Source organism: Chiloscyllium plagiosum, unplaced genomic scaffold (assembly GCF_037043375.1).
Source record: "Chiloscyllium plagiosum isolate Xiang-an unplaced genomic scaffold, Cpla_swu_hap1 HiC_scaffold_50, whole genome shotgun sequence".
Lineage (NCBI taxonomy): Eukaryota > Metazoa > Chordata > Chondrichthyes > Orectolobiformes > Hemiscylliidae > Chiloscyllium > Chiloscyllium plagiosum.
Genome location: NW_028270188.1, coordinates 54,008,736 through 54,028,489, shown reverse-complemented (window position 1 = coordinate 54,028,489; position 19,754 = coordinate 54,008,736).

Below are 19,754 nucleotides of genomic sequence, written 5' to 3'. Positions count from 1 at the left end.
TCCCTCCCGGGTATCTGTTATTCAGTAGAGAACCCACCCGAACCCTTCGATTAGATTTCAGTCAGCAACTCCCTCCCGGGTATCTGTTATTCTGTATATAACCCACCCCGAACCCCTCGATTAGATTCCAGCCTGTAACTCCCTCCCGGATATCTGTTATTCTGTATGTAACCCACCCCAACCCCTCGATTAGATTCCAGTCTGTAAATCCCTCCCGGGTATCTGTTATTCTGTATATAACCCACCCCAAACCCCTTGATTAGATTCCAGTCTGTAACTCCCTCCCGGGTATCTGTTATTCTGTCTATACCCACCCCGAACCCTTCGATTAGATTCCAGTCTGTAACTCCCTCCCGGGTATCTGTTATTCTGTCTATACCCACCCCGAACCCTTCGATTAGATTCCAGTCTGTAACTCCCTCCAGGATATCTGTTATTCTGTATATAAACCACCCCGAACCTCTCGATTAGATTCCAGTCTGTAACTCCCTCCCGGATATCTGTTATTCTGTATATAACTCACCCCGAACCCCTCGATTAGATTCCAGTCTGTAACTCCCTCCCGGGTATCTGTTATTCTGTATATAACCCACCCCGAACCCCTCGATTAGATTCCAGTATGTAACTCCCTCCCGGGTGTCTGTTATTCTGTATATAACCCAACCCGAACCCCTCGATTAGATTCCAGTCTGTAACTCCCTCCCGGGTATCTGTTATTCTGTATATAACCCACCCCGAACCCCTCGATTAGATTCCAGTCTGTAACTCCCTCCCGGGTATCTGTTATTCTGTATGTAACCGACCCCGAACCCCTCGATTAGATTCCAGTCTGTAACTCCCTCCCGGGTATCTGTTATTCTGTATATAACCCACCCCGAACCCCTCCATTAGATTCCAGTCTTTAACTCCCTCCCGGGTATCTGTTATTCTGTATATAACCCACCCCGAACCCCTCGATTAGATTCCAGTCTGTAACTCCCTCCCGGGTATCTGTTATTCTGTGTATAACCCACCCCGAACCCCTCGATTAGATTCCAGTCTGTAACTCCCTCCCGTGGATCTGTTATTCTGTATATAACCCACGCCGAACCCCTCGATGAGATTCCAGTCTGTAACTCCCTCCCGGGTATCTGTTATTCTGTATATAACCCACCCCGAACCCCTCGATTAGATTCCAGTCTGTAACTCCCTCCCGGGTATCTGTTATTCTGTATGTAACCCACCCCGAACCCCTCGATTAGATTCCAGTCTGTAACTCCCTCCCGGGTATCTGTTATTCTGTATATAAACCACCCCGAACCCCTCAATTAGATTCCAGTCTTTAACCCCCTCCCGGGTATCTGTTATTCTGTATATAACCCACCCCGAACCCCTCCATTAGATTCCAGTCTTTAACTCCCTCCCGGGTATCTGTTATTCTGTATATAACCCACCCCGAACCCCTCGATTAGATTCCAGTCTGTAACTCCCTCCCGGGTATCTGTTATTCTGTGTATAACCCACCCCGAACCCCTCGATTAGATTCCAGTCTGTAACTCCCTCCCGTGGATCTGTTATTCTGTAGAAAACCCACCCCGAACCCCTCGATTAGATTCCAGTCTGTTACTCCCTCCCAGGTATCTGTTATTCTGTATATAACCCACCCCGAACCCCTCGATTAGATTCCAGTCTGTAACTCCCTCCCGGGTATCTGTTATTCTGTATGTAACCCACCCCGAACCCCTCGATTAGATTCCAGTCTGTAACTCCCTCCCGGGTATCTGTTATTCTGTATATAAACCACCCCGAACCCCTCAATTAGATTCCAGTCTTTAACCCCCTCCCGGGTATCTGTTATTCTGTATATAACCCACCCCGAACCCCTCGATTAGATTCCAGTCTGTAACTCCCTCCCGGGGATCTGTTATTCTGTATATAACCCACCCCGAACCCCTCGATTACATTACAGTCTGTAACTCCCTCCCGGGTATCTGTTATTCTGTGTATAACCCACGCCGAACCCCTCGATTAGAATCCAGTCTGTTACTCCCTCCCAGGTATCTGTTATTCTGTATATAACCCACCCCGAACCCCTCGATTAGATTCCAGTCGGTAACTCCCTCCCGGGTATCTGTTATTCTGTATATAGCCCACCCCGAACCCCTCGATTAGATTCCAGTCTGTTACTCCCTCCCAGGTATCTGTTATTCTGTATATAACCCACCCCGAACCCCTCGATTAGATTCCAGTCTGTAACTCCCTCCCGGGTATCTGTTATTCTGTATATAACCCACCCCGAACCCCTCGATTAGATTCCAGTCTGTAACTCCCTCCCGGGGATCTGTTATTCTGTATATAACCCACCCTGATCCCCTCGATTAGATTCCAGTCTGTTACTCCCTCCCAGGTATCTGTTATTCTGTATATAACCCACCCCGAACCCCTCGATTAGATTCCAGTCTGTAACTCCCTCCCGGGTATCTGTTATTCTGTATGTAACCCACCCCAACCCCTCGATTAGATTCCAGGCTGTAACTCCCTCCTAGGGATCTGTTATTCTGTATATAACCCACCCCGAACCCCTCGATTACATTACAGTCTGTAACTCCCTCCCGGGTATCTGTTATTCTGTATATAACCCACCCCGAACCCCTCGATTAGATTCCAGTCTGTAACTCCCTCCCGGGTATCTGTTATTCTGTATATAACCCAGCCCGAATCCCTCGACTAGATTCCAGTCTGTAACTCCCTCCCGGGTATCTGTTATTCTGTATATAACCCACCCCGAACCCCTCGATTAGATTCCAGTCTGTAACACCATCCCGGGTATCTGTTATTCTGTATATAATCCACCCCAACCCCTCGATTAGATTCCAGTCTGTAACTCCCTCCCGGGGATCTGTTATTCTGTATATAACCCACCCCGAACCCCTCGATTAGATTCCAGTCTGTAACTCCCTCCCGGGTATCTGTTATTCTGTCTATACCCACCCCGAACCCTTCGATTAGATTCCAGTCTGTAACTCTCTCCCGGGTATCTGTTATTCTGTATATAACCCACCCCAAACCCCTCGATTAGATTCCAGTCTGTAACTCCCTCCCGGGTATCTGTTATTCTGTATTTCACCCACCCTGAACCCCTCGATTAGATTCCAGTCTGTAACTCTCTCCCGGGTATCTGTTATTCTTTATATAACCCACCCCGAACCCCTCGACTAGATTCCAGTCTGTAACTCCCTCCCGGGTATCTGTTATTCTGTATATAACCCACCCCGAATCCCTCGATTAGATTTCAGTCAGTAACTCCCTCCCGGGTATCTGTTATTCTGTATATAACCCACCCCGAACCCCTCGATTAGATCCCAGTCTGTAACTCCCTCCCGGGTATCTGTTATTCTGTATATAACCCACCCCGAACCCCTCGATTAGATTCCAGTCTGTAACTCCCTCCCGGGTATCTGTTATTCTGTATATAACCCACCCCAAACCCCTTGATTAGATTCCAGTCTGTAACTCCCTCCCGGGTATCTGTTATTCTGTCTATACCCACCCCGAACCCTTCGATTAGATTCCAGTCTGTAACTCCCTCCCGGGTATCTGTTGTTCTGTATATAACCCACCCCGAACCTCTCGATTAGATTCCAGTCTGTAACTCCCTCCCGGATATCTGTTATTCTGTATATAACTCACCCCGAACCCCTCGATTAGATTCCAGTCTGTAACTCCCTCCCGGGTATCTGTTATTCTGTATATAACCCACCCCGAACCCCTCGATTAGATTCCAGTATGCAACTCCCTCCCGGGTGTCCGTTATTCTGTATATAACCCACCCTGATACCCTCGATTAGATTCCAGTCTGTAACTCCCTCCCGGGTGTCTGTTATTCTGTATATAACCCAACCCGAACGCCTCGATTAGATTCCAGTCTGTAACTCACTCCCGGGTATCTGTTATTCAGTATATAACCCACCCCGAACCCCTCGATTAGATTCCAGTCTGTTACTCCCTCCCAGGTATCTGTTATTCTGTATATAACCCACCCCGAACCCCTCGATTAGATTCCAGTCTGTAACTCCCTCCCGGGTATCTGTTATTCTGTATGTAACCCACCCCGAACCCCTCGATTAGATTCCAGTCTGTAACTCCCTCCCGGGTATCTGTTATTCTGTATATAACCCACCCCGAACCCCTCCATTAGATTCCAGTCTTTAACTCCCTCCCGGGTATCTGTTATTCTGTATATAACCCACCCCGAACCCCTCGATTAGATTCCAGTCTGTAACTCACTCCCGGGTATCTGTTATTCTGTATATAACCCACCCCGAACCCCTCGATTAGATTCCAGTCTGTAACTCCCTCCCGTGGATCTGTTATTCTGTATATAACCCACCCCGAACCCCTCGATTAGATTCCAGTCTGTAACTCCCTCCCGGGTATCTGTTATTTTGTATGTAACCCACCCCGAACCCCTCGATTAGATTCCAGCCTGTAACTCCCTCCCGGATATCTGTTATTCTGTATGTAACCCACCCCAACCCCTCGATTAGATTCCAGTCTGTAACTCCCTCCCGGGGATCTGTTATTCTGTATATAACCCACCCCGAACCCCTCGATTACATTACAGTCTGTAACTCCCTCCCGGGTATCTGTTATTCTGTATATAACCCACCCCGAACCCCTCGATTAGATTCCAGTCTGTAACTCCCTCCCGGGTGTCTGTTATTCTGTATATAACCCACCCTGATCCCCTCGATTAGATTCCAGACTGTAACTCCCTCCCGGGTATCTGTTATTCAGTATATAACCCACCCCGAACCCCTCGATTACATTACAGTCTGTAACTCCCTCCCGGGTATCTGTTATTCTGTATATAACCCACCCCGAACCCCTCGATTAGATTCCAGTCTGTAACTCCCTCCCGGGTGTCTGTTATTCTGTATATAACCCACCCTGATCCCCTCGATTAGATTCCAGACTGTAACTCCCTCCCGGGTATCTGTTATTCAGTATATGACCCACCCCGAACCCCTCGATTAGATTCCAGTCTGTTACTCCCTCCCAGGTATCTGTTATTCTGTATATAACCCACCCCGAACCCCTCGATTAGATTCCAGTCTGTAACTCCCTCCCGGGTATCTGTTATTCTGTATGTAACCCACCCCGAACCACTCGATTAGATTCCAGTCTGTAACTCCCTCCCGGGTATCTGTTATTCTGTATATAAACCACCCCGAACCCCTCGATTAGATTCCAGTCTTTAACTCCCTCCCGGGTATCTGTTATTCTGTATATAACCCACCCCAACCCCTCGATTAGATTCCAGTCTGTAACTCCCTCCCGGGGATCTGTTATTCTGTATATAACCCACCCCGAACCCCTCGATTACATTACAGTCTGTAACTCCCTCCCGGGTATCTGTTATTCTGTATATAACCCACGCCGAACCCCTCGATTAGATTCCAGTCTGTAACTCCCTCCCGGGTATCTGTTCTTCTGTATATAACCCACCCTGAACCCCTCGATTAGATTCCAGTCTGTTACTCCCTCCCAGGTATCTGTTATTCTGTATAAAACCCACCCCGAACCCCTCGATTAGATTCCAGTCGGTAACTCCCTCCCGGATATCTGTTATTCTGTATATAGCCCACCCCGAACCCCTCGATTAGATTCCAGTCTGTTACTCCCTCCCAGGTATCTGTTATTCTGTATATAACCCACCCCGAACCCCTCGATTAGATTCCAGTCTGTAACTCCCTCCCGGGTATCTGTTATTCTGTATATAACCCACCCCGAACCCCTCGATTAGATTCCAGTCTGTAACTCCCTCCCGGGGATCTGTTATTCTGTATATAACCCACCCTGATCCCCTCGATTAGATTCCAGTCTGTAACTCCCTCCCGGGTATCTGTTATTCTGTATATAACCCAGCCCGAATCCCTCGACTAGATTCCAGTCTGTAACTCCCTCCCGGGTATCTGTTATTCTGTATATAACCCACCCCGAACCCCTCGATTAGATTCCAGTCTGTAACACCATCCCGGGTATCTGTTATTCTGTATATAATCCACCCCAACCCCTTGATTAGATTCCAGTCTGTAACTCCCTCCCGGGGATCTGTTATTCTGTATATAACCCACCCCGAACCCCTCGATTAGATTCCAGTCTGTAACTCCCTCCCGGGTATCTGTTATTCTGTCTATACCCACCCCGAACCCTTCGATTAGATTCCAGTCTGTAACTCCCTCCCGGGTATCTGTTATTCTGTATATAACCCACCCCGAACCCCTCGATTAGATTCCAGTCTGTAACTCCCTCCCGGGTATCTGTTATTCTGTATTTCACCCACCCTGAACCCCTCGATTAGATTCCTGTCTGTAACTCTCTCCCGGGTATCTGTTATTCTTTATATAACCCACCCCGAACCCCTCGACTAGATTCCAGTCAGTAACTCCCTCCCGGGTATCTGTTATTCTGTATATAACCCACCCCGAATCCCTCGATTAGATTCCAGTCTGTAACTCCCTCCCGGGTATCTGTTATTCAGTAGAGAACCCACCCGAACCCTTCGATTAGATTTCAGTCAGTAACTCCCTCCCGGGTATCTGTTATTCTGTATATAACCCACCCCGAACCCCTCGATTAGATTCCAGTCTGTGACTCCCTCCCGGGTATCTGTTATTCTGTATATAACCCACCCCGAACCCCTCCATTAGATTCCAGTCTGTAACTCCCTCCCGGGTATCTGTTATTCTGTAAATATAACCCACCCCGAACCCCTCGATTAGATTCCAGACTGTAACTCCCTCCCGGGTATCTGTTATTCTGTATATAACCCACCCCGAACCCCTCCAGTAGATTCCAGTCTGTAACTCCCTCCCGGGTATCTGTTATTCTGTAAATATAACCCACCCCGAATCCCTCGATTAGATTCCAGTCTGTAACTCCTTCCCAGGTATCTGTTGTTCTGTATATAACCCACCCCGAACCCCTCGATTTGATTCCAGTCTGTAACTCCCTCCCGGGTATCTGTTATTCTGTATATAACCCACCCTGAACCCCTCGATTAGATTCCAGACTGTAACTCCCTCCCGGGTATCTGTTATTCTGTATATGACCCACGGCGAACCCCTCGATTAGATTCCAGTCTGTAACTCCCTCCCGGGTATCTGTTATTCTGTGTATAATCCACCCCGAACCCCTCGATTAGATTCCAGTCTGTAACTCCCTCCCGGGGACCTGTTATTCTGTATATAACCCACCCCAACCCCTCGATTAGATTCCAGTCTGTAACTCCCCACTGGGTATCTGTTATTCTGTATATAACCCACCCCGAACCCCTCGATTAGAGTCCAGTCTGTAACTCCCTCCCGGGTATCTGTTATTCTGTCAATACCCACCCCGAACCCTTCGATTAGATTCCAGTCTGTAACTCCCTCCCGGGTATCTGTTATTCTGTATATAACCCACCCCGAACACCTCGATTAGATTCCAGTCTGTAACTCCCTCCCGGGTATCTGTTATTCTGTATATAATCCACCCCAACCCCTCGATTAGATTCCAGTCTGTAACTCCCTCCCAGGTATCTGTTATTCTGTATATAACCCACCCCGAACCCCTCGATTAGATTCCAGTCTGTCACTCCCTCCCGGGTATCTGTTATTCTGTATATAACCCACCCCGAACCCCTCGATTAGATTCCAGTCTGTAACTCCCTCCCGGGTGTCTGTTATTCTGTATATAACCCACCCCGAAACCCTCGATTAGATTCCAGTCTGTAACTCCCTCCCGGGTATCTGTTATTCTGTCTATACCCACCCCGAACCCTTCGATTAGATTCCAGTCTGTAACTCCCTCCCGGGTATCTGTTGTTCTGTATATAACCCACCCCGAACCCCTCGATTAGATTCCAGTCTGTAACTCGCTCCCGGGTATCTGTTATTCTGTATATAACCCACCCCGAACCTCTCGATTAGATTCCAGTCTGTAACTCCCTCCCGGATATCTGTTATTCTGTATATAACTCACCCCGAACCCCTCGATTAGATTCCAGTCTGTAACTCCCTCCCGGGTATCTGTTATTCTGTATATAACCCACCCCGAACCCCTCGATTAGATTCCAGTATGTAACTCCCTCCCGGGTGTCTGTTATTCTGTATATAACCCACCCTGATCCCCTCGATTAATTTCCAGTCTGTAACTCCCTCCCGGGTGTCTGTTATTCTGTATATAACCCAACCCGAACCCCTCGATTAGATTCCAGTCTGTAACTCACTCCCGGGTATCTGTTATTCAGTATATAACCCACCCCGAACCCCTCGATTAGATTCCAGTCTGTTACTCCCTCCCAGGTATCTGTTATTCTGTATATAGCCCACCCCGAACCCCTCGATTAGATTCCAGTCTGTAACTCCCTCCCGGGTATCTGTTATTCTGTATGTAACCCACCCCGAACCCCTCGATTAGATTCCAGTCTGTAACTCCCTCCCGGGTATCTGTTATTCTGTATATAACCCACCCCGAACCCCTCCATTAGATTCCAGTCTTTAACTCCCTCCCGGGTATCTGTTATTCTGTATATAACCCACCCCGAACCCCTCGATTAGATTCCAGTCTGTAACTCCCTCCCGTGGATCTGTTATTCTGTATATAACCCACCCCGAACCCCTCGATTAGATTCCAGTCTGTAACTCCCTCCCGGGTATCTGTTATTTTGTACGTAACCCACCCCGAACCCCTCGATTAGATTCCAGCCTGTAACTCCCTCCCGGATATCTGTTATTCTGTCAATACCCACCCCGAACCCTTCGATTAGATTCCAGTCTGTAACTCCCTCCCGGGTATCTGTTATTCTGTATATAACCCACCCCGAACACCTCGATTAGATTCCAGTCTGTAACTCCCTCCCGGGTATCTGTTATTCTGTATATAATCCACCCCAACCCCTCGATTAGATTCCAGTCTGTAACTCCCTCCCAGGTATCTGTTATTCTGTATATAACCCACCCCGAACCCCTCGATTAGATTCCAGTCTGTAACTCCCTCCCGGGTATCTGTTATTCTGTATATAACCCACCCCGAACCCCTCGATTAGATTCCAGTCTGTAACTCCCTCCCGGGTGTCTGTTATTCTGTATATAACCCACCCCGAACCCCTCGATTAGATTCCAGTCTGTAACTCCCTCCCGGGTATCTGTTATTCTGTCTATACCCACCCCGAACCCTTCGATTAGATTCCAGTCTGTAACTCCCTCCCGGGTATCTGTTGTTCTGTATATAACCCACCCCGAACCCCTCGATTAGATTCCAGTCTGTAACTCGCTCCCGGGTATCTGTTATTCTGTATATAACCCACCCCGAACCTCTCGATTAGATTCCAGTCTGTAACTCCCTCCCGGATATCTGTTATTCTGTATATAACTCACCCCGAACCCCTCGATTAGATTCCAGTATGTAACTCCCTCCCGGGTGTCTGTTATTCTGTATATAACCCACCCTGATCCCCTCGATTAGATTCCAGTCTGTAACTCCCTCCCGTGTGTCTGTTATTCTGTATATAACCCAACCCGAACCCCTCGATTAGATTCCAGTCTGTAACTCACTCCCGGGTATCTGTTATTCAGTATATAACCCACCCCGAACCCCTCGATTAGATTCCAGTCTGTTACTCCCTCCCAGGTATCTGTTATTCTGTATATAGCCCACCCCGAACCCCTCGATTAGATTCCAGTCTGTAACTCCCTCCCGGGTATCTGTTATTCTGTATGTAACCCACCCCGAACCCCTCGATTAGATTCCAGTCTGTAACTCCCTCCCGGGTATCTGTTATTCTGTATATAACCCACCCCGAACCCCTCCATTAGATTCCAGTCTTTAACTCCCTCCCGGGTATCTGTTATTCTGTATATAACCCACCCCGAACCCCTCGATTAGATTCCAGTCTGTAACTCCCTCCCGTGGATCTGTTATTCTGTATATAACCCACCCCGAACCCCTCGATTAGATTCCAGTCTGTAACTCCCTCCCGGGTATCTGTTATTTTGTACGTAACCCACCCCGAACCCCTCGATTAGATTCCAGCCTGTAACTCCCTCCCGGATATCTGTTATTCTGTATGTAACCCACCCCAACCCCTCGATTAGATTCCAGTCTGTAACACCCTCCCGGGGATCTGTTATTCTGTATATAACCCACCCCGAACCCCTCGATTACATTACAGTCTGTAACTCCCTCCCGGGTATCTGTTATTCTGTATATAACCCACCCCGAACCCCTCGATTAGATTCCAGTCTGTAACTCCCTCCCGGGTGTCTGTTATTCTGTATATAACCCACCCTGATCCCCTCGATTAGATTCCAGACTGTAACTCCCTCCCGGGTATCTGTTATTCAGTATATAACCCACCCCGAACCCCTCGATTAGATTCCAGTCTGTTACTCCCTCCCAGGTATCTGTTATTCTGTATATAACCCACCCCGAACCCCTCGATTAGATTCCAGTCTGTAACTCCCTCCCGGGTATCTGTTATTCTGTATGTAACCCACCCCGAACCCCTCGATTAGATTCCAGTCTGTAACTCCCTCCCGGGTATCTGTTATTCTGTATATAAACCACCCCGAACCCCTCAATTAGATTCCAGTCTTTAACTCCCTCCCGGGTATCTGTTATTCTGTATATAACCCACCCCGAACCCCTCGATTAGATTCCAGTCTGTAACTCCCTCCCGTGGATCTGTTATTCTGTATATAACCCACCCCGAACCCCTCGATTAGATTCCAGTCTGTAACTCCCTCCCGGGTATCTGTTATTTTGTATGTAACCCACCCCGAACCCCTCGATTAGATTCCAGCCTGTAACTCCCTCCCGGATATCTGTTATTCTGTATGTAACCCACCCCAACCCCTCGATTAGATTCCGGTCTGTAACTCCCTCCCGGGGATCTGTTATTCTGTAGATAACCCACCCCGAACCCCTCGATTACATTACAGTCTGTAACTCCCTCCCGGGTATCTGTTATTCTGTATATAACCCACGCCGAACCCCTCGATTAGATTCCAGTCTGTAACTCCCTCCCGGGTATCTGTTCTTCTGTATATAACCCACCCCGAACCCCTCGATTAGATTCCAGATTGTAACTCCCTCCCGGGTATCTGTTATTCTATATATAACCCACCCCGAACCCCTTGATTAGATTCCAGTCTGTAACTCCCTCCCGGGTATCTGTTATTCTGTATATAACCCACCCCGAAACCCTCGATTACATTCCAGTCTGTAACTCCCTCCCGGGTATCTGTTATTCTGGATATAACCCACCCCGAACCCCTCGATTAGATTCCAGTCTGTAACTCCCTCCCGGGTATCTGTTCTTCTGTATTTCACCCACCCCGAACCCCTCGATTAGATCCCAGATTGTAACTCCCTCCCGGGTATCTGTTATTCTGTATATAACCCACCCCGAATCCCTCGACTAGATTCCAGTCTGTAACTCCCTCCCCGGGTATCTATTATTCTGTATATAACCCACCCCGAACCCCTCGATTAGATTCCAGTCTGTGGCACCATCCCGGGTATCTGTTATTCTGTATATAATCCACCCCAACCCCTCGATTAGATTCCAGTCTGTAACTCCCTCCCGGGGATCTGTTATTCTGTATATAACCCACCCCGAACCCCTCGATTCGATTCCAGTCTGTAACTCCCTCCCGGGGATCTGTTATTCTGTATATAACCCACCCCGAACCCCTTGATTAGATTCCAGTCTGTAACTCCCTCCCGGGTATCTGTTATTCTGTATATAACCCACCCCGAACCCCTCGATTAGATTCCAGTCTGTAACTCCCTCCCGGGTATCTGTTATTCTGTATATAACCCACCCCGAACCCCTTGATTAGATTCCAGTCTGTAACTCCCTCCCGGGTATCTGTTATTCTGTCTATACCCACCCCGAACACTTCGATTAGATTCCAGTCTGTAACTCACTCCTGGGTATCTGTTATTCTGTATATAACCCACCCCGAACCCCTCGATTAGATTCCTATGTGTAACTCCCACCCGGGTATCTGTTATTCTGTATATAACACACCTGAACCCCTCGATTAGATTCCAGTCTATAACTCCCGCCCGGGTATCTGTTATTCTGTATATAACCCACCCCGAACCCCTCGATTAGATTCCAGTCTGTAACTCCTTCCCGGGTATCTGTTATTCAGTATATAACCCACCCCAAACCCTCGATTCGATTCCAGTCTGTAACTCCCTCCCGGGTGTCTGTTATTCTGTATATAACCAACCCTGAACCCCTCGATTAGATTCCAGTCTGTAACTCCCTCCCGGGTATCTGTTGTTCTGTATATCAACCACCCCAAACCCCTCGATTAGATTCCAGTCTGTAACTCCCTCCCGGGTATCTGTAGTTCTGTATATAACCCACCCCAATCCCTCGATTAGATTCCAGTCTGTAACTCCCTCCCGGGTATCTGTTATTCTGTATATAACCCACCCCGAACCGCTCAATTAGATTCCAGTCTTTAACTCCCTCCCGGGTATCTGTTATTCTGTATATAACCCACCCCGAACCCCTCGATTAGATTCCAGTCTGTAACTCCCTCCCGGGGATCTGTTATTCTGTATATAACCCACCCAGAACCCCTCGATTAGATTCCAGTCTGTAACTCCCTCCCGGGTATCTGTAATTTTGTATGGAACCCACCCCAACCCCTCGATCAGATTCCAGTCTGTAACTCCCTCCAGGGGATCTGTTATTCTGCATATAACCCACCCAGAACCCCTCGATTACATTACAGTCTGTAACTCCCTCCCGGGTATCTGTTATTCTGTATATAACCCACCCCGAACCCCTCGATTAGATTCCAGTCTGTAACTCCCTCCCGGGTATCTGTTCTGTATATAAACCACCCCGAACCCCTCGATTAGATTCCAGATTGTAACTCCCTCCCGGGTATCTGTTATTCTGTATATAACCCACCCTGAACCCCTCGATTTGGTTCCAGTCTGTAACTCCCTCCCGGGTATCTGTTATTCTGTATATAACCCACCCCGAATCCCTCGATTAGATTCCAGTCTGTAACTCCCTCCCGGGTATCTGTTATTCTGTATATAACCCACCCCGAACCCCTCGATTAGATTCCAGTCTGTAACACCATCCCGGGTATCTGTTATTCTGTATATAATCCACCCCAACCCCTCGATTAGATTCCAGTCTGTAACTCCCTCCCGGGGATCTGTTATTCTGTATATAACCCACCCCGAACCCCTCGATTAGATTCCAGTCTGTAACTCCCTCCCGGGTATCTGTTATTCTGTCAAAACACACCCCGAACCCTTCGATTAGATTCCAGTCTGTAACTCCCTCCCGGGTATCTGTTATTCTGTATATAACCCCCCCTGAACCCCTCGATTAGATTCCAGTCTGTAACTCTCTCCCGGGTATCTGTTATTCTGCATATAACCCACCCCGAATCCCTCGATTAGATTCCAGTCTGTAACTCCCTCCCGGGTATCTGTTATTCTGTATATAATCCACCCCGAACGCCTCAAATACATTACAGTCTGTAACTCCCTCCCGGGTATCTGTTATTCTGTATATAACCCACCCCGAACCCCTTGATTACATTACAGTCTGTAACTCCATCCCGGGTATCTGTTATTCTGTATATAACCCACCCCGAACCCCTCCATTAGATTCCAGATTGTTACTCCCTCCCGGGTATCTATTATTCTGTATATAACCCACCCCGAACCACTCGATTACATTACAGTCTGTAACTCCCTCCCGGGTATCTGTTATTCTATATATAACCCACCCCGAACCCCTCGACTAGATTCCAGTCTGTAACTCCCTCCCGGTTATCTGTTATTCTGTATATAATCCACCCCAACCCCTCGATTAGATTCCAGTCTGTAACTCCCTCCCGGGGATCTGTTATTCTGTATATAACCCACCCCGAACCCCTAGATTAGATTCCAGTCTGTAACTCCCTCCCGGGTATCTGTTATTCTGTCTATACCCACCCCGAACCCTTCGATTAGATTCCAGTCTGTAACTCCCTCCCGGGGATCTGTTATTCTGTATATAACCCACCCCGAACCCCTCGATTAGATTCCAGTCTGTAACTCCCTCCCGGGTATCTGTTATTCTGTCTATACCCACCCCGAACCCTTCGATTAGATTCCAGTCTGTAACTCCCTCCCGGGTATCTGTTATTCTGTATATAACCCACCCCGAACCCCTCGATTAGATTCCAGTCTGTAACTCCCTCCCGGGTATCTGTTATTCTGCATATAACCCACCCCGATCCCCTCGATTAGATTCCAGTCTGTAACTCCCTCCCGGGTGTCTGTTATTCTGTATGTAACCCAACCCGAACCCCTCGATTAGTTTCAAGTCTGTACCTCACTCCCGGGTATCTGTTATTCAGTATATAACCCACCCTGAACCCCTCGATTAGATTCCAGTCTGTTACTCCCTCCCAGGTATCTGTTATTCTGTATATAACCCACCCCGAACCCCTCGATTAGATTCCAGTCGGTAATTCCCTCCCGGGTATCTGTTATTCTGTATATAACCCACGCCGAACCCCTCGATCAGATTCCAGTCTTTAACTCCCTCCCGGGTATCTGTTATTCTGTATATAACCCACCCCAAACCCCTCGATTAGATTCCAGTCTGTTACTCCCTCCCAGGTATCTGTTATTCTGTATATAACCCACCCCGAACCCCTCGATTAGATTCCAGTCTGTAACTCCCTCCCGGGTATCTGTTATTCTGTATATAACCCACCCCGAACCCCTCGATTAGATTCCAGTCTGTAACTCCCTCCCGGGGATCTGTTATTCTGTATATAACCCACCCCGAACCCCTCGATTAAATTCCAGTCTGTAACTCCCTCCCGGGTATCTGTTATTCTGTATATAACCCACCCCGAATCCCTCGATTAGATTCCAGTCTGTAACTCCCTCCCGGGTATCTGTTATTCTGTATATAATCCACCCCGAACGCCTCGAATACATTACAGTCCGTAACTCCCTCCCGGGTATCTGTTATTCTGTATATAACCCACCCCGAACCCCTCGATTACATTACAGTCTGTAACTCCCTCCCGGGTATCTGTTATTCTGTATATAACCCACACCGAACCCCTCGATTAGATTCCAGATTGTTACTCCCTCCCGGGTATCTGTTATTCTGTATATAACCCACCCCGAACCACTCGATTACATTACAGTCTGTAACTCCCTCCCGGGTATCTGCTTTTCTGTATATAACCCACCCCGAACCCCTCGATTAGTTTCCAGATTGTTACTCCCTCCCGGGTATCTGTTATTCTGTATATAACCCACCCCGAACCCCTCGACTAGATTGCAGTCTGTAACTCCCTCCCGGGTATCTGTTATTCTGTTTAAAACCCACCCCAAACCCCTCGATTAGATTCCAGTCTGTAACTCCCTCCCGGGTATCTGTTATTCTGTATATAATCCACCCCAACCCCTCGATTAGATTCCAGTCTGTAACTCCCTCCCGGGGATCTGTTATTCTGTATATAACCCACCCCGATCCCCTCGATTAGATTCCAGTCTGTAACTCCCTCCCGGGTATCTGTTATTCTGTCTATACCCACCCCGAACCCTTCGATTAGATTCCAGTCTGTAACTCCCTCCCGGTTATCTGTTATTCTGTATATAACCCACCCGAAACCCTCGATTAGATTCCAGTCTGTAACTCCCTCCCGGGTATCTGTTATTCTGTATATAACCCACCCCGATCCCCTCGATTAGATTCCAGTCTGTAAGTCCCTCCCGGGTGTCTGTTATTCTGTATGTAACCCACCCCGAACCCCTCGATTAGTTTCCAGTCTGTAACTCACTCCCGGGTATCTGTTATTCAGTATATAACCCACCCTGAACCCCTCGATTAGATTCCAGTCTGTTACTCCCTCCCAGGTATCTGTTATTCTGTATATAAACCACCCCGAACCCCTCGATTAGATTCCAGTCGATAACTCCCTCCCGGGTATCTGCTATTCTGTATATAGCCCACCCGGAACCCCTCGATTAGATTCCAGTCTGTTACTCCCTCCCGGGGATCTGTTATTCTGTATATAACCCACCCCGAACCCCTCGATTAGATTCCAGTCTGTAACTCCCTCCCGGGTATCTGTTATTCTGTATATAACCCACCCCGAACCCCTCGATTAGATTCCAGTCTGTAACTCCCTCCCGGGTATCTGTTATTCTGTATATAACCCACCCCGAACCCCTCGATTAGATTCCAGTCTGTAACTCCCTCCCGGGTATCTGTTATTCTGTATGTAACCCACCCCGAACCCCTCGATTAGATTCCAGTCTGTAACACCATCCCGGGTATCTGTTATTCTGTATGTTATCCACCCCAACCCCTCGATTAGATTCCAGTCTGTAACTCCCTCCCGGGGATCTGTTATTCTGTATATAACCCACACCGAACCCTTCGATTAGATTCCAGTCTGTAACTCCCTCCCGGGTATCTGTTATTCTGTATATAACCCACCCCGAACCCCTCGATTAGATTCCAGTCTGTAACTCCCTCCCGGGTATCTGTTATTCTGTATTTCACCCACCCTGAACCCCTCGATTAGATTCCAGTCTGTAACTCTCTCCCGGGTATCTGTTATTCTTTATATAACCCACCCCGAACCCCTCGACTAGATTCCAGTCTGTAACTCCCTCCCGGGTATCTGTTATTCTGTATATAACCCACCCCGAATCCCTCGATTAGATTCCAGTCTGTAACTCCCTCCCGGGTATCTGTTATTCTGTATATAATCCACCCCGAACGCCTCAAATACATTACAGTCTGTAACTCCCTCCCGGGTATCTGTTATTCTATACATAACCCACCCCGAACCCCTCGATTACATTACAGTCTGTAACTCCCTCCCGGGTATCTGTTATTCTGTATATAACCCACCCCGAAACCCTCCATTAGATTCCAGATTGTTACTCCCTCCCGGGTATCTGTTATTCTGTATATAACCCACCCCGAACCACTCGATTACATTACAGTCTGTAACTCCCTCCCGGGTATCTGTTATTCTATATATAACCCACCCCGAACCCCTCGATTAGTTTCCAGATTGTTACTCCCTCCCGGGTATCTGTTATTCTGTATATAACCCACCCCAAACCCCTCGATTAGATTCCAGTCTGTAACTCCCTCCCGGGTATCTGTTATTCTGTATATAATCCACCCCAACCCCTCGATTAGATTCCAGTCTGTAACTCCCTCCCGGGGATCTGTTATTCAGAATATAACCCACCCCGAACCCCTCGATTAGATTCCAGTCTGTAACTCCCTCCCGGGTATCTGTTATTCTGTCTATACCCACCCCGAACCCTTCGATTAGATTCCAGTCTGTAACTCCCTCCCGGGTATCTGTTATTCTGTATATAACCCACCCCGAACCCCTCGATTAGATTCCAGTCTGTAACTCCCTCCTGGGTATCTGTTATTCTGCATATAACCCACCCCGATCCCCTCGATTAGATTCCAGTCTGTAACTCCCTCCCGGGTGTCTGTTATTCTGTATGTAACCCAATCCGAACCCCTCGATTAGTTTCCAGTCTGTAACTCACTCCCGGGTATCTGTTATTCAGTATATAACCCACCCTGAACCCCTCGATTAGATTCCAGTCTGTTACTCCCTCCCAGGTATCTGTTATTCTGCATATAAACCACCCCGAACCCCTCGATTAGATTCCAGTCGGTAATTCCCTCCCGGGTATCTGTTATTCTGTTTATAACCCACCCCGAACCCCTCGATTAAATTCCAGTCTTTAACTCCCTCCCGGGTATCTGTTATTCTGTATATAACCCACCCCGAATCCCTCGATTAGATTCCAGTCTGTTACTCCCTCCCAGGTATCTGTTATTCTGTATACAACCCACCCCGAACCCCTCGATTAGATTCCAGTCTGTAACTCCCTCCCGGGTATCTGTTATTCTGTATATAACCCACCCCGAACCCCTCCAGTAGATTCCAGTCTGTAACTCCCTCCCGGGTATCTGTTATTCTGTATATAACCCACCCCGAACCCCTCGATTAGATTCCAGTCTTGAACTCCCTCCCGGGTATCTGTTATTCTGTATAAAACCCACCCCGAACCACTCGATTAGATTCGAGTCTGTAACTCCCTCCCGGGGATCTGTTATTCTGTATATAACCCACCCCGAATCCCTCGATTAGATTCCAGTCTGTAACTCCCTCCCGGGTATCTGTTATTCTGTATATAACCCACCCCGAACCCCTCGATTAGATTCCAGTCTGTAACTCCCTCCCGGGTATCTGTTATTCTGTCTCTAACCCACCCCGAACCCCTCGATTAGATTCCAGTCTGTACCTCCCTCCGGGGTATCTGTTATTCTGTATATAATCCACCCCAACCCCTCGATTAGATTCCAGTCTGTAACTCCCTCCCGGGTATCTGTTATTCTGTATATAACCCACCCGAACCCCTCCAGTAGATTCCAGTCTGTAACTCCCTCCCGGGTATCTGTTATTCTGTATATAACCCACCCCGAACCCCTCGATTAGATTCCAGTCTTTAACTCCCTCCCGGGTATCTGTTATTCTGTATAAAACCCACACCGAACCACTCGATTAGATTCGAGTCTGTAACTCCCTCCCGGGGATCTGTTATTCTGTATATAACCCACCCCGAATCCCTCGATTAGATTCCAGTCTGTAACTCCCTCCCGGGTATCTGTTATTCTGTATATAACCCACCCCGAATCCCTCGATTAGATTCCAGATTGTAACTCCCTCCCGGGTATCTGTTATTCTGTATATAATCCACACCGAACGCCTCGAATACATTACAGTCTGTAACTCCCTCCCGGGTATCTGTTATTCTGTATATAACCCACCCCGAACCCCTCGATTACATTACAGTCTGTAACTCCCTCCCGGGTATCTGTTATTCTGTATATAACCCACCCCGAACCCCTCGATTAGATTCCAGATTGTTACTCCCTCCCGGGTATCTGTTATTCTGTATATAACCCACCCCGAACCCCTCGATTCGATTCCAGTCTGTAACTCCCTCCCGGGTATCTGTTATTCTGTATATAACCCACCCCGAACCCCTTGATTAGATTCCAGTCTGTAACTCCCTCCCGGGTATCTGTTATTCTGTCTCTACCCGCACCGAACCCTTCGATTAGATTCCAGTCGGTAACTCCCCCCCGGGTATCTGTTATTCTGTATATAACCCACCCCGAACCCCTCGATTAGATTCCAGTCTATAACTCCCTCCCGGGTATCTGTTATTCTGTATATAACCCACCCCGAAACCCTCGATTAGATTCCAGTCTGTAACTCCCTCCCGGGTATCTGTTATTCAGTATATAACCCACCCCGAACCCCTCGATTCGATTCCAGTCTGTAACTCCCTCCCGGGTATCTGTTATTCTGTATATAACCCACCCTGAACCCCTCAATTAGATTCCAGTCTGTAACTCCCTCCCGGGTATCTGTTATTCTGTATATAACCCACCCCGAACCCCTCGATTAGATTCCAGTCTTTAACTCCCTCCCGGGTATCTGTTATTCGGTATAAAACCCACCCCGAACCCCTCGATTAGATTCCAGTCTGTAACTCCCTCCCGGGGATCTGTTATTCTGTATATAACCCACCCCGAACCCCTCGATTAGATTCCAGTCTGTAACTCCCTCCCGGGTATCTGTTATTCTGTATATAACCCACCCCGAACCCCTCGATTA